Source organism: Bos javanicus, chromosome 8, assembly GCF_032452875.1.
Source record: "Bos javanicus breed banteng chromosome 8, ARS-OSU_banteng_1.0, whole genome shotgun sequence".
NCBI lineage: Eukaryota > Metazoa > Chordata > Mammalia > Artiodactyla > Bovidae > Bos > Bos javanicus.
In genome coordinates this window covers 2,330,507-2,341,768 of record NC_083875.1, presented here as the reverse complement: position 1 = coordinate 2,341,768, position 11,262 = coordinate 2,330,507, and the positions used below count along the sequence as shown (strand labels likewise).

At 44.2% G+C, this 11,262-nt stretch overlaps 1 non-coding gene across 1 annotated transcript; it reads left to right on the top strand.

Annotated features, from left to right (window-relative positions):
* Positions 1-4,006: 4,006 nt before the first annotated feature.
* Positions 4,007-4,113, top strand: LOC133253569 (U6 spliceosomal RNA). Its single transcript, XR_009738345.1, has one exon. It is a non-coding gene; the product is annotated as a U6 spliceosomal RNA (small nuclear RNA).
* Positions 4,114-11,262: the final 7,149 nt, after the last annotated feature.

Sequence of the window (11,262 nt, the reverse complement as noted above, 5' to 3'; positions counted from 1 at the left end):
GGATATCACCCCCACCCTCTCTTCCCTTGGCAACCACAAGTTGTTCTCTGTTATGAGTATGTTTTTATTTCATAGGTTCATTTGTGTCGTATTTTAGGTTCCACATACAAGTGATATCATATTTGTCTTTCTGTTTCTGACATATTTCACTTAAGTAGGATAATCTCTGGTGGCATCAGTGTTGCTGCAAATGGCATCGTTTAGCTTTTGTGACTGAGTGTTTGTACACACACATACATACATCCTGCATCTTCTTTATCCATTTGTACCTGTCGATGAACATTTAGTTTGTTTCCATGTCTTGGCTGTTGTGAATAGTACTGCTATAAGCATAGGGGTGCATGTATCTTTTTGAATTATAGTTTTTCCAGATACATACTCTGGAGTGGGGTTGCTGGATCATATACCAGCTCTATTTTTAGTTTTCTGGAAAGTCTCCATGCTGTTTTCCACAGTGGCTGTTCCAGTTTACTATTGTACATTCCCACCAACAGTGTAGGAGGGCTCCCTTTTCTCTGCACCCTCTCCAGCACTTGTTATTTGTAGACTTTTTAATGGTGCCCATTCTGATCAGTGTGAGGTGGTACCTTATTGTAGTTTTGATTTGTATTTTTCTAGTAATAGGCGATGTTGAGCATCTTTTCATGTGCCTATTGACGATATGTGTTTCTTCTTTGGAGAAAGGTCTGTTTAGGTCTTCTGCCCATTTTTCAGTTGGGTTGTTCATCTTTTTGTTGTATAAGCTGTTTGTATATTTTGGAACTTAAGCCCTTATCATATGCTTGCATCATTTGCAAATTTTTCTCTTGATTCCATAGACTGTCTTTTCATTTTGCTTATGGTTCCCTTTGCTGTGCAAAAGCTTTTAAAGTTGATTAGGTCCCATTTGTTTATTTTTGCTTTTATTTCTTTTGCCCTGAGAGACTGATCTAAGAAAACATCAGTGCAATTTATGTCAAAGATTGTCTCGCCTGTGTTCTCTTCTAGGAGTTTTAAGGTATTTAAGGTCTTGTATTTAAGTTTTAGAGGCTTTTGGAGTTTATTTTGTATATGGTGTGTGTGTTTGTCCTAACTTGACTGATCTACATGCACCTGTCCAGCTTTCCCACCACCACTCGCTAAAGAGACGCTTTTCTCTATGTTATAGTCTTGCCTCCTTTGTCAAAGATTAATTGAGCATATATGTGTGAGTTTATTTCTGGGCCCTCTGTTCTGTTCCAATGATCCATGTGTTCTTGTGTCAACACTGTTTTGCTTACTGTAGCTTTGTAATATTGTCTGAAGTATTGGAGCACTGTGCCCCTTGCTTGGTTCTTTTTCCTCAGGATTCCTTTAGCAATTCTGCGTCTTCTGTTGTTCCAAAAAAATCTTAGAATTATTTGTTCCAGTTCTGTGTAGAATGTCATGGGATCACAGTAAATCTGTAAATGGCTATGGTTAGTATTTTCATTTTAACATCACTAATTCTTCCAATCCAAGAGCATGGGCTATCTTTCCACTTCTTTGAATCATCTTCAGTTTCCCTTATTAGTGCTTTATAGTTCTCAGCATATGGGTCTTTCACTCCCTTGGTCAGGTTTATTCCTAAATTTTGTTTGATGCATTTTAAAAGGAATGACTTGTTTACATTCCCTTTCTGATGTTTCATTGTTGTAACAGATTTCCATACATCAGTCTTGTACCCTACTACATTGCTGAATTTGTTTATCAGTTCTAGGAGTTTTTGTGCAGAATCTTTAGGGTTTTCTGTGTATAGTGTCAGGTCATCTGAGTATAATGACAGTTTTACCTCTTCCCTTCCAATTTGTATACCTTTTGTTTTTCTTGTCTGATTGCTGTGGCTAGGACTGCCAATGCTCTGTTGACTAGAAGCAATGATAGGGCATCCTTGTTTCAAGATGTACTATTAAGTGAGAAAAAGCACGTCTGAAACTTAGTCTAGCTGAGTTTTTAAAACATGAATAAATAACTGGGGTGTGTGCATGTGTGTATGCACATAACCCCTAAATGAGTGAAGAGAAAGGGCTGTAAGAGTGAACACCATACCGCTCCAGTGCCGGCATTGGAGACAGGCAGAAATTAATGAAATGGTCATGACAGGGGACATTTGTATTTTGCTCTGTGTCTCATGTTGTCTGAATTCTTTATATTCAGAATGTATGATGAATCACTTGTTTAACGGGCAAATTTTTTAAATTATTACAGGATTGCTGGGTGAAATGATTCAATATTTTAGTTAGCAGTTACATATAACTACATTTTTATATAATAACTGTCCAAATAGAATCCTGGAAACCAAATAAATAGAAATCTGTCCTTTCTAAGAGAATCAAAACCAAAAATTGTACTTTCTCCCTAGATTCTGAAAGCCAGTAAACAAGACTTTGTGAGAAAAGTTGAACAGATTTGAAACATTTGGTGTAAAGTACCTCCCACAGAGTTTATTCAGATAAAGATACAGTCACTGTGTAGTGTCATTCTTAAGCTGCCTGGCTGATGTGATGTTGAGATAAACAGACCCAGCCTCAGCACATTGTTGGAGGTTAAAACAGAGGCCATTGCAGAGCTAGCTTTCATGCTGGGTAGTTCTGGGTTCAAATCCTAGCTCCCCACTTTCCTTTTAAGCCTCAGTGTCTTCATCTGTAAAATAAGGTTGTTTAAAACTTAATTGAAAAGTAAATCCTCTGGCTCAAACTTTGCTTTGCCACTTTCCCTTTTCACAGCTTCCCATAGTGCTTTGAGGAGCAGGCAGAGGTCTAAGAAAAACTAGAGTTCTGTCAGAAATGAAACCGAAAATGGACTTAGAATTCAAGAAAAATCATTCCAGCTTCCTTCTAAGCAGGATTTAACACTAAGAATTCACTGTTCATCCCTGTGCACTTAGTGGGGGGTCCTGACTGAGGGCTCTGGGGTCCCCGTTACAACCACTGAACCCTCACAGAGGCCCCCAAGCTGCTCCAACCCCAGAAACTCTAGTACAAGGTCAAGAGAATTGAAGCCAAAACCTCCAGGCCTGGCAGGGGCATGAAAGTGCAGAGAAGACACGAGAACACTGTGTCTTAAAGACACGGTGTTAATAGACCCGTAATAACTTTCACAGGACTTGGGGAACATAATGAGGTGATGAGGAGGAATCTAAGCCATTTACGAATGACCTCAGGCACCGAGGCAAGAGAGAGCGCTGAGGGGTTGGGTTTGTGCCCTTAGGGAGGACAGGTCAACATTCATGAGGAAAAAGTAAGATTCCAGGAAAAGTGAGTGAGAATCAATTTGGGTAAGTACTAAATTTAAAAAGCAGTGGCTTCACCTGATTCAGCATCACCTTAAAGGATAATGTCCTACGATGGACAGACCTGACCTTTTTGTGATTTTCATCAGGCCCTTAATCCTACTGTGAACTCCTTAGAAACATGGCCTTGGGGGAATAATGAAGTAGGTCACTTTCAAGAACTCAGTAACTTGTGCGTAATCTCTCCTCACGAGGACAGTGGGCATGGGGACACGTGTTCTCAGCTGTGGGAGTGGAGCCTTGTTGCCACGGTGACCACTGGCATCAGGAACCAGCCTTCATAATCAGCCCCTTGAATGCCACTGGTGATGGGGGCTTAGCTAAATGCCTCCTGCAGGAAAGCCTCTTCATCATTTGTTTCCAGCCGAGAGCAGTCAGGGTTTTGCCTTGCTTTCTGTGCCTTAATGGCCAGTTCATTACCATCCTCAGCACCAAAAAAATAAGGAGTTTTTCCTTAAGTTTGACGAGCTTGTTGGATTTTGTCTATGTTATGAAGAAAGGCCAAATATTGAATAATTGACTGCAAACTAAAAAGTTACTATGCAGACATAGAGAATAAGGAACTCCAAATCCCACAAAATCTTGAATTCTGAGTAAAACAAACACACATATGTATGCATATATGTGTGTATTAAGAGTGAAAAAAGCGTGCTGTAAGAAACTGTAGTCTTGCACTGTGGGCAGGTCTAGATTACTTTCTTTAAAAAAAAAAATTGAGTGCTCGCTTCGGCAGCACATATACTAAAATTGGAACGATACAGAGAAGATTAGCATGGCCCCTGCGCAAGGATGACACGCAAATTCGTGAAGCGTTCCATATTTTTAAAAAAAAAAATAATAATAAAAAAAAAAATTGAAAGAGTTAAAAGAGGTAGACCTGCAACGCTGCTGCTGCTGCTAAGTCGCTGCAGTCGTGTCCGACTCTGTGTGAACCCATAGACGGCAGCCCACCAGGCTCCTCCGTCCCTGGGATTCTCCAGGCAAGAACACTGGAGTGGGTTGCTGGGCACCAATAATATTAAAAACGGGACGGGGAAAGCAGAAATGAAACATAAGATTTCAAGAAAGGTAGAGATATCACTTTGGACTTTGTAATATCGATTATGTACATTAAAAATTTAAAGGATACCATAAGAAATAGAATGTACGATACCAAAACTTAATAGGGAAAAGAAAGAATAAAGAGAAGTCAGGAAAAGAGCAATGAAAAGCACCCCCCCCAAAAAAAAAGAAGTGGCAAAATGAGAACACACAGCAGGGAGGACAGATAGAACCAAGTCCGTCAGTCTCATTCATACACGTGATGGACAGATTAAGTGATTCCAAGTTACGTTGATTTTTTAATCAGCTGTATGCTAAAGAGACATGTGGGCGACATCTGAACACAGGAGGGTTAAGGGCAAGTTGATAGGGAAAGATAAACTTGGCTTCTCCAGGGAAGTCGCCTGAGCTAAAGGCTGCAGGTGCTGCAGTGCTCAGGACAGGGTCGGGGGCGGACTTGGGCAGCAGGCTGGATCACCTCACCAAGGGCAGGACAGAAAATGCAGTGTCCCCGTCAGGGACCCCCGACCCTCCGGGATCTACACTCGCCCTCACTGTGGAGTGCTCAGGACTGCTGTGGTTTCACACCAGCAAAGTAAAGCAGATTAAACCCAAGGAGGGAAACTAGCTAGACCAGACAGATATATTAAACCACGTAGACTTTTAGATAAAATGTCAGTAGGAAATAAAAGATTACTAACATAATGATTAAAAAGGAAAATTTCACCAAGATAGAATCCTGGACCCACATGCCTCTAAGACATAGATTCAGATTTTTCAAAGCAAAGATTGACAGGATTATAGAGAGAACTTGACAAACCCATAGTCTCAGAAATTTTATACACCTCTCTCAGCAACAGATAGCATAAACAATTAGTAAAGCATTTGACATATAAGAATCATAAAACAGCTAACAACTCCCAAGTAATCCCCTGTGAAGAGCAGAATATATTCTGCTTTAAGAGGTTTCCTGGGAGAAAATTAAAAACCCTTGGTATTCCACAGGGACTAGCCAGTTGAGGCCAGTGTCCTTGTACCTGGGAAAGGAGACAGCCTAGAGACAGCCTGGGGGCCCAGAGGGAGAGCTGAGAGCCGAGAGGCGGTGATGGTGCTGTGAAGGCACCAACCTCAGCGCTTCCAAAGGGGGCTCTCAGGCAGGGGCCCAGACTCCAGCGAATAGGGTTGCAGACCACTCGGGGGGTGGTGCTGGGCCCCTGGTTCCATGGCCACTTCTGGTGGAAGTGTGGTTAGAAAGGCTGTCCTGCGGGATCCCCATGCTCAGCCAGCCTCTGTCTGGCCCTCCTAGCAGGGGAGACTGAAGGCTCTTCCGGGAAATAAGAGGTTTTCACCAGGTGGAGCTTTGAGCTCTCAGCACACCCTGGCCTCCCTCTTCCCTGGTTCACCCCCAGCCAGCACCCTAGAATGCCCACTCCCCGCTGTAGGTGGGAAGAGGCCGATGGGCTTGTAAACAGTCTCCAAAGAGATGTTGGAATGATTAACTCAACTGGGCTCACACTGCTGGTGAGCATCCCCTAGCTCTGGGAGATATGGTAGGATTTCAGAGGGAAGGCAAGGAGGGCTCGGATTTGCAGGCCTTCCCCCAACACACATGCGTGTCTGTGTGTCTCCAGAGTCGGAATCGAGGGGAATCGAGGGCAGGGAGGTTTCATCTCTGGTCTGGCTGTGAGCTGCCCCGCAGAGATGGGAACCCCAGGCCCCACCCCAAGGCCACTGCTGCCTTACTTCCTGCTTTCCCTGCTCTAGCTAGTCATGACATGAAATTCGAAAACCAGTCACCTGGCTGAAGAATGCAAGGTATTCAGATCATGAAGGGCGTTGTTTACAAAGCACCAGGAGAACGCCGTCTATACATGAGATACTCCCCGCATATAATAATAGATGTGAGCTCCAGCCGTCGGGCTGCTTCATCTTGCGTTTGTCCGATTGTTTCATCATAGCCAGACCTGTCTGGAGTGAGGCATGAAGAAGCTCTCTCTCTTTTTTTTTTTTTTTTTGCTTTAACTTTTCAACAAGACTCACCACTGGAAATAGCAAGAAATGAATCAATCCATCTATCAGCCGATCCAGCACCTATGTGGTTTTGCTCGTCTTAAAATATACATTTATTTATCTCAATAACATGTAGTGGAGATAAAGTGCTTTGTAAGAACTGAGGCATTCTTTTCTTCCTGTAAAGACCTACACTAGAGACATGCATTATAGCAGATGGCTTGTTCTGCCATATACTCACTTGTCATATGTTCCTTTATGCTATAGGTTCATTTTTTAAAAAATATACTCTGTAGCAGGGGTTGGTAACCATTTTCTGTCAAGGGCTAAATACCAGTCAATGCTAAAGGACTGATGATTCCAATGAACTGAATGTTCATTTGGAGGGACTGATGCTGATGCTGAAGCTCCAATACTTGGGCCACCTGATGAGAAGAGATAACTCATTAGAAAAGACCCTGATGCTGGGAAAGGCTGAAGTCAGCAGGAGAAGGGGACCACAGAGGATGAGATGGTTGGATGGCATCACCCACTCAATGGACATGAGTTCGAAACTCCGGGAGATTGTGAAAGACAGGGAAACCTGGTGTGCTGCAGTCCATGAGGTCGTAAAGAGTCAGATATGACTGAGCGACTTAACAACAATGGATAGCACACGCTGTCAGCTTTGTGAGCCGTGCACTGCCACACGATGACTGGCCTCTGCCTCCTCAACAGGACAGCAGCCAGGGAAGGCAGGTGAGCACAGGAGTGAGGCTGGACTGTGCCCGCGCTGGGTCCCTGCTGGGCCCCGCAGACCAAGCCGAGCTGCCAGCAGAGTGGGGGGTGAGGTGTGCAGCCTGTATGTGGTTGCAGCTGAGTGTCCTTTGTTGGGGGAGTGTATAATTTCCTTGGTTCTGTCTCATTGCCACAAAAATTTGAAATGATGGATGGACCAGCATCACAGTCCTCAGACGGACCAGCATTACAGCTCTGTGTTACAGCTCAGTTTTATTTAGAAAGTAAAGGAAAATAGATCCTTGAGGCATGAGGGCATGCCAACCCAAAAGACGTGAAGAGAGGAGAGGCCCCCGGCCCAATTTTGGCTGCTCTTTTTATATGTCTTTTCTCCTCCCCCTGAGCCTGCCCTATGTGAATTGGGCTAGCCAGGAGGGCTGTTTGTTTTACCTGAGGTTCTCACTCCGGTCCTCAGACCCTCCTTTGTTCTATTTTTGTGGGCTTTTCCCTTTCTTGTCTTTTAGGCACTGCCATTCTGGACTCCTTTTTCCTATTCTAATTACCTAACATTACCCCCTCAAGAGTTAGGAGGCCCAATTCTTTGGAACTAGGGGGATCGAGGCCTCTCTGGCTATTTCCTGTTGAACTGGGATGTCGAGGGGCATTGGGCCTCCCCTCTTGCTAGTCTCAAGCCTCTGAGTCCTTATAGTGCTGTCCATCTAAGGGTGAGTGATATTTTCCGTGGTTGGCTATAGTTTTATATATTCTTGTTGAACTGGCACTGTATGCTGTAGATTGTTGACCTGGTCAGAGACACAACAGTTTAATTGATAAAACATGGAGCAATAATAAGCAGCATCAATATGGTGATAACAGAGATTAGTAGGGGCAGTGAAAGTGTAAGTGAAGTCACTCAGTTGTGTCTGACTCTTTGCAACCCTGTGGACTGTAGCCCACCAGGCTCCTCCGTCCATGGGATTCTCCAGGCAAGAATACTGGAGTGGGTTGCCATTTCCTTCTCCAGGGAGTCTTCCTGACCTGGGGATTGAACCCAGGTCTCCCACATTGCAGGCAGACGCTTTAACCTCTGAGCCACCAGGGAGGCCCCAGGAAGTAGGGGCATTAGCCACCTCCAAATTTCTCGTCTCCAGGAGGATCCCCCTGGCACCCCGAGAACTCTCCAGCTTGTTCTTTGAGGTCTTTTAGGGTCTGAATGTTTTTCTTGAGGACTGTGAGACTTTCTTTAACTTAGCTGGAGGTATTTACCCAGAAACAGTACATCTCATTCAAGATGGCTCAAGTCCCTCCTTGTTCAGGGATCAGGAGATCTGTCTCCTGTCTGTTTTGGAGTACAACCCCTGCCAAGCTGTGCTGCCTCTTTAGAGCTGTCCTGAGAAGTCTTATCCCCAGAAACTTAATTTTGGGGGTGTTCATTAGAATGGCACTCATTTGTAGTCCTGAATAGGTATCTGAGATCTCCCAGGGGCTCAAAAGGTATTGAGTGTCCTCTTCTGTTTTCTTCAATGGCTTGACTCATGAGTAGTGAATCCAGGAGTTGTGTCCTGGTGCCTTGACTGCTGTAGGGGTAAAAAGTATTACAAGGTAGGGGCCCTTCCATGTGGGCTGGAGTTGAGCCTTTGGGGACCCATCTTTCCAGACTTTAATTAGGACTTGAGTCCCTGGAACATATAGTGGTGACTCTTTATCATTTGGGTCCTGGTTGACATCCCACAAGTGTATATCCTGTTGGAATTGCCCAATGGCCATGGTATAAGACTGGAGGGTCTGAGCCTTTGGATCTAGGAAGAGATCATTGACATAAGTAAAAGGTCTCCCATATAGCATCTCATAAGGACTAAGACCAACCTGTTCTTTTTTTTTTTTTTTTAGTTTAATTTTATTTATTGATTTATAAAAATTTTTATTAGAGAATAGTTGATTTACAGTGCTGTTAGTTTCAGGTGTACAGCAAATTGACTCAGTTATACATAAACACATATCTGCTCTTATTTAGATTCTTTTCCCATATAGATCATCACAGAGTATTGAGTAGAGTTCCCTGGGCTATACAGTAAGTCCTTAATAGTCATCTATTTTACTTTTTATTAAATGTTTTGTTTTGTGTTAGAGTATATCCAATTAATGTGACAGTTTCAGGTAGACCAAGGCAAAGGGACTTAGCTACACACATATACACACACACATATATACACACATATGTATATACATGTACATATATGTCTATATACACACATATACACATGTATCCATTCTCCCCCACACTCCCCTTCCATCCAGGATGACTCTGCTGCTGCTGCTAAGTCGTGTCAGTCGTGTCCGACTCTGTGCGACCCCATAGACGGCAGCCCACCAGGCTTCTCTGTCCCTGGGATTCTCCAGGCAAGAACACTGGAGTGGGTTGCCATTTACTTCTCCAACAACCTGTTCTTTAGGGGCAATATGGGTGCAGAGGAGAGCTATTGGTAAAGCCTCCTTCCATCCCAGGGAGGTCTCCTGGGTTATCTTTTTTATTGCTGATTTTAATAATTGGTTGGCTCTTTCTGCTTTTCCTGAAGACTGAGGCCTCCAGGCACAATGGTGATAATAAGTAATGCCCAATTAAGAGAGACCCCTTGGGTGACCTTATAAGTAAATGATGTCCCATTGTTACTTTGTAATGACCTGGGCAGACCAAATCTCAGAATGATTCCACGGAGCAGTTTGTTTTTTTTACCACCTCCTCAGCCTTCTCAGTCCAGGTGGGAAAGCCTTCAATCCATCTTTTAAATGTATCTATCATGGCTAATAGGTATTTATACCCTTGAGAAACTGTCATCTGGGTAGGCCCATCTGCCAGTCCTCTTCTGGGTAGGCCCCACGTCGTTGGATGGTCTGGGCCAGCTGGGGTCTTCAAGCTCCTTGGGGATTGTTTAATTGGCAAGTGGGACAAGAGGGGACCACTTGCCTTATAGTTGTTTGGAGGCCTGTTCCTCTGAAGGACCTTTCTAGTAATCTTTGGAGGGCCTTTTCCCCTAAATGAGTGGTGGCATGTAGGGAGTTAACCAACTTCCATTGGAGGTTCCCAGGCAGAAAAAGGAGTCCCTCCTGCGGAACCACCCCATATGATCATCTTGAAAGCCCTCACTCAGAGTCTCACCTTCAGTATATGAAGGAGTTTCTGGCAAATTAGTCTGTGGAACTGAGGTGGCAACCCTATTAGGTCATTGTTCTGTAACGCTGCTCTCCTAGCTGCATGATTGGCTGCTTCATACCCTCATGCCAATTCCGTACTCCCTTTTTGGTGTCCTTTACAAAGGGAGACTGAAACCTCAGTGGGCAGATGGACTGCCTCCAAGAGCCTAAGGATTAAATCACCATATTTGATTGGGGACCCTCAGGCAGTCAAGTGGCCCCTTTCTTTCCAAACAGCCGCATGTGCATGTAGCACCAGAAAGGCATACTTGGAGTCAGTGTAAATGGCTACTCTTTTTCCTTTTCCCAGCTCTAAAGCTCGAGTCAGGGCTATGAGCTCAGCCAACTGGGCTGAAGTACCTGGTGGCAGAGGCTTAGCAAAATTGGAGACTACTGCATACCCGGCTCTTCTTTTTTCCATCCAATTCAAAGCTGCTTCCATCAGTGTACCAGATTTCCTCAGGATTGGTCAGAGGACCTTCTGACAATCCCTCTTGGGGTTTTGTCCAGTGGTCCAAGGTTTCTAGACAAGAGTGAAAAGGGAGAGAGCCCTCGGGGGTAGGCAGGAGGGTGGCTGAGTTAAGAACCTCACAAGGGGATATAGTGAGGCCTGGATTTTCTATCAGCAGTACTTGATATCTGAGGATTCTTTGATCAGACATCCATAACGGGCCTCTCCCATTTCTGAGTTGTTTCACTTGGTGGTTGGTAAAAATAGTTTGCCCCCAAAAGAGTTTTAAAGCATCTTCTATCAGGATTGCAATAGCTGCAAGATGTCGAAGGCAGGGAGGCCAGCCTTGGGTGGTTGGGTCGAGCCTCTTGGATAAATAAGCTACAGGCTGGGGCTCAGGTCCCAACATTTGAGTGAACACTCCCAAGGCTATTCCTTCTTTTTCGTGGACATAAAGTTGGAATGCTTTTTCTGGGTCTGGCAACCTCAAGGCAGGTGCCTAAGTTAAGGCCTGTTTTATTGTAGCCTCTGCCTTCTTTTGAGGAGTTCCCCACATCAGACT